Source organism: Tamandua tetradactyla, chromosome 10 (assembly GCF_023851605.1).
Source record: "Tamandua tetradactyla isolate mTamTet1 chromosome 10, mTamTet1.pri, whole genome shotgun sequence".
NCBI classification, from domain to species: domain Eukaryota; kingdom Metazoa; phylum Chordata; class Mammalia; order Pilosa; family Myrmecophagidae; genus Tamandua; species Tamandua tetradactyla.
The window spans coordinates 93,831,286-93,845,825 of NC_135336.1; the positions used below are offsets into that span (position 1 = coordinate 93,831,286).

A 14,540-nucleotide genomic window follows, 5' to 3' on the forward strand; every position below is an offset into this window, starting at 1 on the left:
GCCGCGCGGCGGGCCGGCGGACAAACAGGGGAGAGGAGGGCGGGCGGGTTGGCTGCTGCGGGGCGTGGGCGCCGCGCGGCGGGCCGGCAGACAAAGAGGGCGTAGCCATGTTTCTTGAAGATGATTGTATAATGATACAGCTTTCACAACGTGACTTATCTATGGTAAGATAAATCACAATGTGATTTATCTATGGTATGGACAGATAAGTAAAACATATGGATTAAAAATAAATAAATAATAGGGGGAGCAAATGTTAATTTGCTTAATTTCCCCCTCAGTTATGTCATTACTTGTTTATAGAAACATTATTGAGTTTTTGTACAGTAATTTTGTATCCTGCCACTTTGCTGAAACTGTCTGTGCCAGTTTGAAGCTATTATATACATCAGAAAAGCCACGTCCTTTAATCCTCAGTATTGCTCAGTGGAATCTTTTTTATTGTTACCATGGAGATAGGACCCACCCAATTGTGGGTGGTAACTTTTTATTAGATGGTGTCCATGGACATGTGTCTCGTGCATTCAAACCGGGGTTGCTTTCAGAACCCTTTAAGAGGGAGCCATTTTGGAAAAAGCAGAGAACAACCAGAACCAACAGAGTCCATACAGCCAGGGACTGTTGGTGATAAAGAAGGAAAACACTCCCAGGGGAGCTTCATGAAGCAAGAAGTTGGGAGAGAAAGCTAGCAGATATTGCCTTGTGCCCGCCCAGCTGAGAGAGAAACCCCAAACTTCATTGGCCTTTCTTGGGTGAAGGTAACCCTTGTTGGTGCCTTAATTTGGACATTTTCACAGTCTTAGAGCTGTAAACTTGCAACTTAATAAATTCCTCTTTTAAAAAGACACTCCATTTCTGGTATATCGCATTCTGGCAGCTTACAAAGTAGAACACTGTCTATTGGCTCAAGTTGTTTTATCATAGATTTCTCAGGATTTTCCAAATATAGGATCATGTTATCTTCAAATGATGAAATTTACTTCTTCCTTTCTTATTTGGATGCCTTTTATTCCTTTCTCCTGCCTGATCACTCTAGCTAGAACTTCTAGTACAATGTTGAATAATAGTGATGACAGAGAACATCCTTGTCTCATTCCTGATCTTAGAAGGAATGCTTTCAATCGCTCCTCATTGAGTATGATGCTGGCTATGATTTTTTCATATGGTCATTTTGTTTTTTTAATATAGCCATTTATGGCAATAAATTTCCCTCTCAGAACTGCCTTTGCCACATCCCATAAGTTCTGATATGTTTTATTCTCATATTCATTCACCTCCAGATATTTACCAGCTTCTCTAGGAATTTATTCTTTGACCCACTGGTTATTTAAGAGTGTGTTGTTTAATCTCCTTGTATTTGTGAATGTTCTGGTTCTTTGGTTACTAATTTTCAGCTTCTTTCCATTGTGGTCAGAGAAAGTACTTTGAATAATTTCAATCTTACTAATTTATGAAGACCCATTTTGTGTCCCAGCATATGATCTATCCTGGAGAACATTCCATGAGCACTAGAGAAGAATGTATATCCTGGTGTTTCGGGGTATATATGTCCATTAGGTCTGATTCCTTTATCATATTGTTTAAGTTCTCTATTTCTTTGTTGATTTTCTGTCTGTTTTTTCTATCTATAGAGAAGAGTGGTATATTGAAGTCTTCTACTATTATTGTTGAACTTTCTCTTGCTCCTTTCAGCTTTGATAACATTTTCCTCATGTACTTTAGAGTTCCTTGATTGGGAGCAAAAACATGTATGACTGCTTTTTCTTCTTGGTGAATTATCCCTTTTATTAATATGTTGTGTCTTTCCTTATCTTTTATGATGTCTTTTCATCTAAAGTTTATTTGATATTAATATAGCTACTCCCTGCTTTTGTTTGGTTACAGCTTGCATAGAAGATCTTTTTCCATCCTTTCACTTTCAATCCATTTGTATCCTTGGGTCTAAGATGAGTCTCTTGTAAGCATCATATAGATGGATCATGTTTTTAATCCATTCTGCCAATCTGTCTCTTTTAATTGATAAACTTAGTCCACTAACATTCAAAGTTATTTACTGTAAGAATAGTTCTTGAGATTACCATCTTACTCTTTAGTTTTTACTAATTAGATCTATCTATTCTCTTCCCTCTTTCTCTTTTTATCCTGTAAGTTACCCTTACTAATACTCTTCAATTCCGTGCACTCTTTCAGACTTTCCTCTTGTGTCTTTTTTTTTTTTCTTCAGCCGACAAGACCCCCTTTAGTATTTCTTGTAGGGCAGGTCTCTTAACAAATTATCTTAGCCTTTGTTTGAAAAGATTTTAATCTCTCCCTCAATTTTGAAGGACAACTTGAGTGGATAAAGAATTCTTGGCTGGAAGTCTTTCTCATCCACAATCTTAAATATCTCATACACTGCCTTCTCATCTCCATGGTGCCTGTTGAGTAGACCAAATTCAGTCATGTGATTTCCCTTGTGAATTGCTTTTCTCTTGCAGCTTTCAGGACTTTTTCTTCTCTTCAACATTTGAAAAATCTGATTAGTATGTGTCTTGGAGTAGGCCTAATTGGATTTATGCTATGTGGGGTTCATTGGGATCCTTGATTTGCATATTTCTATCTTTTATAGTAGTTGGGTAGTTTTCCCTCATTAGTTCTTTTCCTAACTTTCTTAGGCATTTACTCTTCTCTTCTCCCTCTGGGACACTGACGATTCTTATATTTGTGCTCTTCATGTTGCCAGTCATTTCCCTGAAATCCAGTTCCATTTTTCTAGCTGTTTGTTCTTTTGTGTGCTCAAGTTCAGTTGTTCTGTCTTCTAGCTCACTTATTCTTTCTTCCACCTCTTCAGATCTGCTGTTGTGGGTCTCTAGTATATTTTTTATTTGATCTACGTATCTGTGCTGGTTTGAAACTATGTATGTCCCCTAGAAAAGCCATGCTTTAATCTAAATCCCATTTCATAAAGGCAGAATAATCCCTATTCAATACTGTATGTTTGAAACTATAATCAGATCATCTCCCTGGAGATGTGATTTAATCAAGAGGGGTTGTTAAGCTGTATTAGGTGACGACATGTCTCTACTCATTTGGGTGGGTCTTGATAAGTTTCTGGGGTCCTATAAAAGAGGAAAAATTTTGGAGAATGATAGAAATTCAGAGAGAGCCAAAGAAGAACAACATAGTCACGAGAAGCAGAGAGCCCACTAGCCAGTGACCTTTGGAGATGAAAAAGGAAAACGCCTCCCGGGGAGCTTCATGAAACAGAAAGTCAGGAGAAGAAGCTAGCAGATGATGCCATGTTCACCATGTGCCTTTCCAGATGAGAGAGAAACTCTGACTGTGTTTGCCATGTGCCTTTCCACTTGAGAGAGAAACCCTGAACTTCATCAGCCTTCTTGAACTAAGGTATCTTTCCCTGGATACATTTGACTGGACATTTCTATAGGCTTGTTTTAATTGGACATTTCTTAGTCTTAGAAATGTAAACTAGTAACTTATTAAATTCCATTTTTAAAAAGCCATTCTGATTCTGGCATATTGCATTCCGGCAGCTAGCCAACTAGAACAGTATCTTTCATCTTTGTGAGATTGGCTATTTTTCTATTTATTATTTAAAGTTTATGCCCCCCCCCAGTATCTTCTTGATATCCTTTATGTCCTTATGAATATCCTTGAGTAGTTCCAAATTCCATGTCCCCTCCAGTGTTTTAATTTGGTTGTTTAGCTGGCCATATCTGCCTAATCTTCATATACTTTGTGATTTTCTGTTGTGTTCAGGGCATTTTATTATTTTGTTAAGGTTGTTTTGCAGGTTGGTTTCCTTCACTCATCTAAGGTTTTGTATTTGATTAGGTTTGTGTAGAAGGTCCCTTTTGCACTTGGCTTGTCAGTAATTCCCCATCAAATATAAAATATAAAAGAAATGGGTGGGTTTTTATGAAGGGGATTCATTAAGTTATGAGTGGGATGACAGTCACATACCCAAAAGAAGATTTTTGAAGACAGGAGGTTAAATCAGAGACAGCCAGTTTTATTTCTTTCTTATGAGAAAGGTTACCCACCAGGTAAGCAGAAAGAGGCGAGTGTGCTGGCTCTGCACAGTAACAAAGATTACATAGGTCCCCTGTTGCAATTGCCCCCTCCGCCTGCTCACCCATCCTCCATCGGCTGGGAGTTGTGGGTTTACAGTCTTGAGTGTGAAAGCTAATCCAATTAGGAAGAGACATGACCCTTCCTTAGGAAGGTCTGAGGTTACAGTTGCAGCCCCATTGTGGACATGGATTTGGGGAAATGGACTGGCCTAGAGGAATGTGAAACTTAACTTGTGCTTATTGGGACTTAAACAAGGAGCCAGGATGTGGGAGGTTTAGCAAATGGGACTGCAGGGAGATGGGGCAAGCAGATCTGAGTCATTTTGTTTCCTGAGAAGAGGCCATTTTCCCTATTTCTCTCAGCAACTCCTCTTGTCTTGACCATTTATTGGGCTCTTCTCGCACCACTTACCATAGGCAGTTTCAGGTATTTTATTTAGGTCTAGGTAATCCTCTTTTTGACCTTTGTTAGGTTTGGCGGATGCTTGTTTGAGCAACATAATTGACTTGGGCTTTCCTGCCCCACCTATGGGAACCACATACATATTTTATACAGTTCATTGAATTAGAGAGATAAAACAAGGAATTAAGCAAGTTAATATAAGAAGCATGCCAAAAACTCCAACTAGCGTAGTTATGATTTTAGACCAGGGTCTGGAGAAGAAGGAATCAAACCAGCTGGTCCAAGAGATGGTATCCACACCAGAATTTTTAGCTAGTTCTTCTGAAAGGGCCATTAGACCCTGTAATACTCTGGTGACAGATCCATCAGGTGCTGTGTTATTTGAAATGAAAGTGCAGCAGCTTCCTTCTATCATAATGCAGACTCCTCCCTTTTCTGCTAGCATCATGTCTAACCTTAGTCTATTTTTCCCAAGCCATCTGACTTGTTGCATCCAATTATTGAGAAATACCCCATATGGCATCTCTTGTATAATTTATGAACTTTCTTGGTTATAGTAAATATAATTAATCCAATCTGTATTTTTATTTATAGTGACCCACCAAAACAGGAGAAGGGGCACCACTTATTTTTGAGAACCCTTTTTGAAGGTAAGATGCAGGGCTTTTTTTCTTATTGATGGTTACAGTCCAGGAGAGAGGAGTTTCAGGTCTGGGTATGGAAATGGAGAGGGGTCCCTTTGCACGAGTGTAGTGGGTCTATCCCTTCTCTGCTGTTTTTCCTGGATGTCCATGGTTAGCAGGACTTGGAATGGGCCTTCCCAGGCTGGAGTTAACTTGCTGTCTTTCCAGGTATGGATGAGGACCCAGTCTTCAGGCTGGAGCTGGTGGACCAGGAAGCCCACAGGAGAAGTTTGGGCAAGGAAGGCCTTTTTCTGTAATGAAGAGACTGTTGAGGCAAGAGAGTGTACATAGTTTCTTAAAAATTTGTCTTTATTTTCCCATTGTAAAAGTGACCCTGTTTTGGCCAGATAAGGGTGGTCAAATAAAATTTCATATGGGGCAAGCCAAGATCTCTTCTAGGCTTTACCCTAATTCTTAGTAATGCTAGCGGCAGGCATTTGGTCCATGACAAGCCAGTTTCTAACAATAATTTGGTAGTTGCTTTTTTGAGTTCCCAATTCATTCTTTCTACTCTCCCTGAGGAAGGAGAATGCCAAGGAGTGTGGAAGTCCCAGTTAATCTCCAATGCTCTCATTAACCCTTGCAGGACCTGAGCTGTGAAATGAGTTCCATTATCTGAGTCAATGTTTTCAATGAGCCCATATCTTGGAATAACATGCTCTAACAGTATTTTACCTATAGTTTGCGCAGTGGCCTGAGGAATGGGATAGGCTTACACCCAGGAAGTGAGGTGATCGACAATTACCAGGAGAAATTTTAATTTTCCCATCACCAGTACCTCAGGGAAGTCCACCTGAATACTTAGAAAAGGCCTGAGTCCTGGAGGTCACCCCCTCCCCCCAGAGTCTTATTTCTTAGACTTTGTTTGTTTTTTTTTTTTTTTTTACAGATTGTGCATCCATCCACCACTTGCCGGGCCACAGAGAACAGCCCCATGCACACAAAATGAGTCAGGACAGTATTGTCTAAATTCTGAATGTCCCAGTGGCTGCCTTGGTGGAGATTGTTTAGGATTCCCCTGGTGAGTGCCTGATTTATGATTTCTCTACCATCCTTTAAAACCCATTTCCCATCCTTAGTTTTGGTTCCCCCCTTCACTTTTACTCCCTTTAGTTCCTTGTTATTAAAGCTGGGTTTGTTAATTTCTATGGGCAGACTGGATATTAAAACCATTATTGGAGTTTCAATTTGTTCCTCTACTCCTGCTCTTTTTGCTTCTTCATCTGCCAACCTATTTCCCCTTGCCTCAAACATACTTTCCCTTTGATGGCCATTTACGTGTATGATGGCCATGGAGTCTGGGAGGCGTAGATTTTGTAGCACTAGACTAACTAGATTGGTGTTCACCAGTTCTTTTCCTTTGCTCATTATCATTCCCCTTTCTTCCAAATTTTTCCAGAAACATGTGTAACCCCCCAAGCATACTGGGAGTCGGTGTAAATGCTTCCTTCCTGGTTTTCTAACAGCCGTAGGGCCTGGTTTAAGGTATACAGTTCATACGTTTGGGCTAACCAGGAGTTGGGTAGGTGCCCCTTTTCCACCACAGCCAACCTATCACCATCTATGACTGCATACTCGTTCCTCTCTACCATCCAGGGAGGAGCCATCGATGAAGAAGTTAATTCCAAAAGCCAGAGGGGTTTCCTGCAAGTCCTCTCTCACCTCTGTTTGGTATTCTTTTAGTTCCATGCAATTATGCTCTTCCCCTCCCAGACTTTTTTTTTCCTGCTCCCCAGAGGAACATGCAGGATTTAAATTTTGATCCATAGTTATTACCAAACCATCTTTTCTAATAAAATTGCCTCATATTTTAAAATCCAGGAGTCAGTTAGCCACCTACCAGCTTTCTGGCTGAGGACAATACGGACCTGATGTGGGATGCCCACTACAAGCCTTCCTCCAAAGGTTAATTTTTTACTTTCCTCAACCAGTGTCACAGTAGCTGCCACTGCCTGAATGCAAGTTGGTGAGCCCCTGGCCATGGGGCCCAGCATTTTAGACGAGAAAGTTATGGGTCTTTTTAACCCTCCCCAAGCCTGAGACGGCACCCCCAGAGCTATTCCCAATCTACATTGGCAAATAAATGAAAAAGTTTAGTTAATGAGGGGAGAGCTAGCTCTGGGGCCAACTGGAGTGTCTTTTTAAGCAAGTAGGCATTTTTCTCCCCTTCCTGGTCCCAGTCGACTTGGTTTAGAGCTTCTTCTAGGAGATGGGTGTAGTCATAACCTACAATACCCTATAAGTCCAAGAAATTTTCTTAGTTCTTTTTTTATTTTGGGTAATTCAAGTTGCAAAATGGCTGAGATTTGGTCAGAACTGAGACATCTTTTTCCCTAGCTAATTAGGTGTCCAAGGTATTTTACCTCTCCACAAATTGTAGTTTACTTTTTGATACTCGTAACCCCTGTTCTCCCAAGAAATTTAAAAGTCTTACAGAATCTGTAGCCACTGCCGGGTGCTTGTCTCCTGCCACCCATAGGTCATCAACATACTGTAATAGAGTGACTTTTGGAGAGGATGGAAAAAATTCTAATATCGTCTCTAATACTTGGCAAAAAGGTAAGGGGCTTCCATATATCTCTGCGGGAGGGCACACCACTTCAGTTGCTGTTTTCTCCCTGTTTCTGGATCTTCCTATTCGAAGGTGAACAAGTCCCTGCTTTCTTTGTGATGGGGACAGGCCCAAAAGGCACCTTTTAAATAAATTACACTAAACCATGCACTGCTGTGGAGTATTTTACCCATTAAGGTGTAAGGGTCAGGGATCACAGGGTGTAAGGGCAGAACAATCTTATTGACTTTCCTCAGGTGCTAAACCAATCTATACGTCCCGCCACTCTCGTACAGGAAGGATGGGAGGGTTGGACAGAAATTGACAAGGTTCTAAAAGGCCATTTTCTAGGAGTGCCATCACCACTGGTTGAAGATCTCTTCTACCCTCAAGAGATATTGGATATTGTCTCACTCTCACTACCTGCCCTTGTTCCTTCAGTTTAATCCTTAATCCTTAGAGGGGGTATATGTACTCTGCCCCTATTTGGGGGTCCGGCCCAAACTTTGGGTTAATTCATCCATCTTCCTCTTTCCTCATGACACACAATCAGAGAGGCAAGGTTGGGATAATTTTCGTTCCTTTTCCGGTTAGGCTTAGACCCAGTTTTGTAGTCATATCTCTACCTAACAGATTGATCCCTGCTTCCAGGATGAAGAGAAACTGCTTTTGATTATATTCAATTTGTAATGGTTTTACAAAGGGAGCAATGAAAATTTTCCCTATTAACACTGAGACTATGAGCTTTTCCGCGCTTAACCTGGCCTCTTGAAGCAGGGCATAAGGGAGGATCTGGCTGCTCCCCTATCAATTAAAAAATTTAAAAAGTCATTTTGTTTTACTCCTCACCTTAAGATCTATCAAAGGGCCCCGGGTGGGGGTCTAACTTGGACTCCTGACCCCTTCAGTCTTCTAACTCCATGAGAGAAAAGATTTCTGCTCTTCCTGTTCTTCTGGGCAGTCTCTCTTCAAATGACCCTCTTTCCCATAACTATAACAAGTTAGTGGGAGGCATGTGTGCTGGTTTGAAAGGAAGTACGCCCCCTAGAAAATCCATGTTTTAATCAAAGTCCCATTTCATAAAGGTAGAATAATCCCTATTCAATACTGTATGTTTGAAACTGTAATTAGATCATCTCCCTGGATGATGTGATTTATTCAAGAGTGGTTGTTAAGATGGATTAAGTGATGACATGTCTCCACCCATTTGGGTGGGTCTTGATTGGTTTACTGGAGTCCTATAAAAGAGGAAACATTTTGGAGAATGAAAGAGATTCGGATAGAGCAGAGAATGCTGCAGCACCACAAAGCAGAGAGTCCATGAGAGAGCAGAGCAGAACAATATAGCCACGAGAAGCAGAGTCCAACAGTCTGCAACCTTTGAGATGAAGAAGGAAAATGCCTCCCAGGGAGCTTCATGAAACAGGAAGCCAGGAGAGGAAGCTAGCAGATGATGCCATGTTCGCCATGTGCCCTTCCAGATGAGAGAGGAACCCTGACTGTGTTTACCATGTGCCTTTCCACCTGAGAGAGAAACCATGAACTTCATCAGCCTTCTTGAACTACTTGAAGTATCTTTCCCTGGATGCCTTTGATTGGACATTTCTATAGATTTGTTTTAATTGGGACATTTTCTCGGCCTTAGAACTGTAAATTAGCAACTTATTAAATTCCCTTTTATAAATGCCATTCTGTTTCTGGTATTTTGCATTCCAGCAACTAGCAAACTAGAACAGCATAGCACACCCCACTTTTGGTTAGAAAACCATGTTCGGTTGCCAAGTTCCTGAGAGGGAATTCCCCTACCTCTCCTAGCGCCAGGTCTCTGAATGGTGCTGGTCATTGTTTGTACAGTTTGTAACATTAATTTAGTTTGCTTCTCCTGTTGTTGTTTTAGAACCTGCATCATGACCTTTGTTCCCTTTTTTCTTCTTCACTCCTCTTAACATATATCTGTTGGGCTGTTGACAATAAATACTCCAGCGGTTTGTTGGCCTATCCTTCTATCTTTCTCAACTTTTTATTAATATCAGACAATGAATTAGTCACAAAATAAACTTTGAGTAAATTTTGGGCTGCCAGATCATCTACTTCTAGACCTGAATATTTTCTCATTAACTCCATTAGTCTATTTAGGAAGACTATAGGGGTCTGTTTGTAGTCTTGTTTTGCTTCTGAAGCTTTATTTAAATTTTAGCTTTTAGGAACAGCATATTGCATTCCCTGAATGATCATGCTCCTTAAATCTTTCATGATGTCTTTATGGGCAGCATCGTTGTGGTCCCAATTAGGATCCTGGAGGGGGAACTTCAGGTCCCCTTGGGCCATTGACTGATTATAACCCCAGGCTTTGATAGCCATCTGCCTGATTTGTCCCTGTTCTTTCCCAGAGAAAAGGTGATCCAAAATAGGCATTAATTCAGCCCAGGTACAGATATCTGGACCAAGGAATTGGTTAAACTTATCAGCTAAGCCTGATGGATCCTCTAGCAAGTTTTTCATTTCCTTTTTAAAACCTCTTATTTCAGTGCTGCTCAGAGGAGCATTTACAAATCCAAGTTCTCCATGTCCTAGAGGAACCTCCCTAAGAGGACATTGTTAAATCACTCCTACGACAGGGAAATCTTCTTGATCTTTAACTAGCTGTCTGAATTCTTTCCTAAGGGGGCCATGAGGGGCCGGAAGGGGAATTGGGCCCTCCATTTCAACACCTGAATTTTGGGATGGAGGTGCTGGAGGTTGAGGAGGAACTGGGGCAGGTGATGGTACAGAAGGGGACACATAAGGGGAAGGTAACATGAGAGGATCCCATGCCCTCCCCTCTTTTTCTTTTTCCTGCTCTTTTCTGTCTCCTTGGCTTTTTCTTCTTTGGTTGACAGGACATATTGTCCTGACTCAGGAAGCCAGAGGGCAGCATAGGAACATTCTTCCTTGCACTTGCACACTAGTTACCACAGCCCGGCAAACCCAGTCCTCGGTAAAGGAGAACTTTGACCAATGAACCACTTCACTCTTAAGGGGAATTCCAGCCCAAATTAAACAACAGTATTTTCTCATGGTTTTTTTACTTTTGCCCCTATATTTTGAAAGATCATCCCAATTTTTCAATTTTGTCCCTAATAGATTACTGTCTAGTACCTCTGACAAAGTTTCCTGCCAGCTATTTTTAGAATTGACTTTTCCCATTTTTACTTCTGAGACTTCCGAGGGGTCACCGGTCCTTGAATCCTACTTCCTGCCCTGTATCTTGTCCATGGTCTCTCTAGTGCTCAACCTTGCAGACTCAATAGGATCTTTCGGAATCAAGTCCCTTTTCACCCAAGTCACTCAGGCCCCAGGCACAAGATCCTTTACCTGGGTCTGTGCACAGACTTGCGTTACTCCTCTTGTCTCAGTCTTTCTCCAGTTTTACGACCTGGACCTTTTCTGTGTCATTTCAACCTCTGCATTCTTCAGGTTCAATGGCGAGGAGACGCCTCTGAGCATTTCCGCACCTAGCGGCACCGTAAAACTTCAGGAGACCCATCAAAGAGGGAGTTTCAGCACCTTTCCCTGGCCCCCAGATCCAGGACAAGTCCCCAACTGAATGGGGTGACAGTCACCTACCCAAAAGAAGATTTCTAAAGACAAGAGGTTAAATCAGAGATAGGCACTGTTTTATTTCTTTTTCATGAGAAAGGTCACACACCGAATAAGCAGAAACAGGCGAGTGTGCCGGCTCTGCACAGTAACAAAGATTATATAGGTCCCCTGATGCAAATGCCCCTACCCTTTCTCACCTGTTCCCCATTGGCTGGGAGTTGTGGGCTTACAGTTTTGAGTGTGAAAGCTAATCCAATTAAGAAGAGACATGACCCTCCCTTAGGGAGGTCTGAGGTTACGGTTACAACCCCTTATGGATGTAGATTTGGGGAAATGGGCAGGCCTAGAGGAATGAAAAACTTAACTTGTGCTTATTGGGATTTAAAGAAGGAGCCAGGATGTGGGAGATTTAGCAAACAGGACTGTGGGGAGGTGGGGCAGGCCATTTTCCTATTTCTCTCAGCATGAAGACATCCTTTGTGAAAGGTATTACATCTAGATGTTCCTTTCATATGTCCATGAATTCCACTATGGAACCAAGGACCCACCACTGGATATCCATTCCTTGGGAAGCTTGATCAATCTTCTCAAAACATGCTCTGTTGAAAACATCCTTTCCGGAAACTGTTTTCCGTCCATTTTCTATCCAGTTACCAATCCATTCTGTCATGCGTTTGATGACAAACTTGCTCTTTATTTCAATAATGAGTTTATCCAGGTTTTGGTTCTTTGCTGTGTGGCCTGCCCACAGTTTAGCTTTTTGTTTTATCTGTCATCCAGAAACCCTGGTGATGGAAGAGCAAGACCATTTTTTGAAAGTCTTTTTCTGGTATAACCATATCTAGTTTTTTTATTTGATAGTTTTGATGTTTTATCTTACTCCTTTTAATGGGCCATCATTACCAGCTTTTTTATGTCTTATAGTTTTTTGTTTCTCAGTGGACATTTTAATATTTTAATATGTTAACTCTGCAATTTAGTCTCTTTAGCTTATACCCAGATGGTGTTATGACAGATTTCATTGAATGTGTATTAGTTTGCTAGCTGTCAGAATGCAATATAAAAGAACTGGAATGGTTTATTTAAATTAATTTTTTAATATTTAAAAAATATAACAACAAACTCAAACATTCTTAACATGTGATCATACCGTTCTACATATATAATCAGTAATTCATATCATCACATAGTTGCATATTCATCATGATCATTTCTTAGAACAGTTGCATCAATTCAGAAAAAGAAATAAAAAGGGAACAGAAAAAAATTCATACATACCATACCCCTTACCCCTCCCTTCCATTGATCACTAGCATTTCAATCTACTAAATTTATTTTAACATTTGTTCCCTCTATTATTTATTTTAATTCTGTATGTTTTACTCAGATGTTGATGAGGTAGATAAAAGAAGCTTCAGATTTTCACAATCACACAGTCATATTGTAAAAGCTATATCATTATTCAATCATCTTTAAGAAACATGGCTACTGGAACACAGCTCTACATTTTCAGACAGTTCCCTTCAGCCTCTCCATTATATCTTGACTAACAAGGTGATATCTATTTAACGTGTAAGAATAACCTCCAGGATCACCTCTCGACTCAGTTTGGAATCACTCAACCATTGACATTTTATTTTGTCTCATATCACTCTACCCCTTTTGGTCAAGAAGGTTTTCTTAATCCCTTGATGCTGAGTCTCAGCTCATTCTAGGATTTCTGTACCACATTGCCAGGAAGGTCCAACCCCTGGGAGTCATGTGCCACATAAAGAGAGGGAGGGTGGTGAGTTTTTGCTTGTTGTGTTGGCTGGAAAGAGAGGCCACATATGAGCCACAAAAGAGGTTCTCTTGGGGGTGACTCTTAGGCCTAATTTTAAGTAGGCTTGACCAATCCTTTGGGGATTAAGTTTCATATGAACAAACCCCAGGATTGGGGGCTCAGCCTATTGCTTTGGTTGTCCCCACCGCTTGTGGGAATATCCAGAATTCTCCACTTGGGGAAGTTGAATTTTCCCCCCTTTCTCACCATTCCCCGAAGCAGACTTTGCAAATACTTTTTTACTCACTGTTCAAATCAACCTGGCATTTATTGGGGCATCACTCTGGACAAACCTACAAAATCTTATGCCCTACTCAACGTTCCATGTATTTATGGTGTCCAGTTAAGCTGTCCACATAAGTTATATTAGGAACTGCACTAGTCAAAATATAAATATTGTACCAAATAAACATTTTTTTTGCTTTAGATTCACACGTAAGTTAAAAACTTAAAATATGAATTACCATCTATTTTTGATACCCTGCAGTATTGACATTCCTTTGTTCTTCCTCATGCAAAAGCATTTTAAAATTTGTACATTTAATCACTATCATTATACACTCTAGGGATTCCTAGATTATACCATCTCAGTCTTTATTATCTATCTTTCTTTCTGATTTCATTTCTGCCCCCAGTCCTCCTCCCTCTATCATTTTCACATTCAGCTTCATTCAGTGTTCTAACATAATTGTATTATAGTTAGGTAGTATTATGCTATCCATTTCTGAATTTTTACAATCAGTCCTGTTGCACGATCTGTATCCCTTCAGCTCCAATTACCCAATATCTTACCCTATTTCTATGTCCTGATGGTCTCTGTTACCAATGAAATTCTCCAAGTTTATTCACTAATGTCAGTTCGTATCAGTGAAACCATACAATATTTGTTCTTTTGTTTCTGGCTAATCTAACTCAGCATAATGTCCTCAAGGTCCATCCATGTTGTTACGTACTTCATAACTTTATTCTGTCTTACGGCTGTGTAATATTCCATCATACGTTTATACCACAGTTTGTTTAGCCATTCATCTGTTGATGGACATTTTGGCTGTTTCCATCTCTAGGCAATTGTATATAATGCTGCTATAAACATTGGTGTGCAAATGTCTGCTTGTGTCCTTGCCCTCATGTCCTCTGAGTAGATACCTAGCAATGGTGTTACCAGGTCATATGGCAATTCTATACTTAGCTTTTTGAGGAACCGCCAAACTTCCTTCCACAGCGATTGTACCATTTGACATTCCCACCAACAGTGGATAAGTGTGCCTCTTTCTCCACATCCTCTCCACCATTTGTTATTTTCCATTTTATTGATAATGGCCATTCTGGTGGGTGTGAGATGATATCTCATTGTGGTTTTTTTTTTTTTTTTTTTTTTTTTTTTTTTTTTTTTTAAAGGAAAGACAGAGAGAAGGAAGGAAGGATA

The 14,540-nt window shown here is 40.5% G+C and overlaps 1 long non-coding RNA gene across 2 annotated transcripts in view; it reads left to right on the forward strand.

Annotated features, from left to right (window-relative positions):
- Window positions 1-5,432, forward strand: part of LOC143648624 (uncharacterized) — a 46,528-nt gene extending 41,096 nt beyond the window's left edge. For both annotated transcript variants that reach the window (XR_013158675.1, XR_013158676.1), the window contains 2 exons: window positions 5,071-5,126; window positions 5,328-5,432. This is a non-coding gene — a long non-coding RNA (uncharacterized LOC143648624). The remainder of the gene's footprint in view (window positions 1-5,070; window positions 5,127-5,327) is intronic.
- Window positions 5,433-14,540: the final 9,108 nt, after the last annotated feature.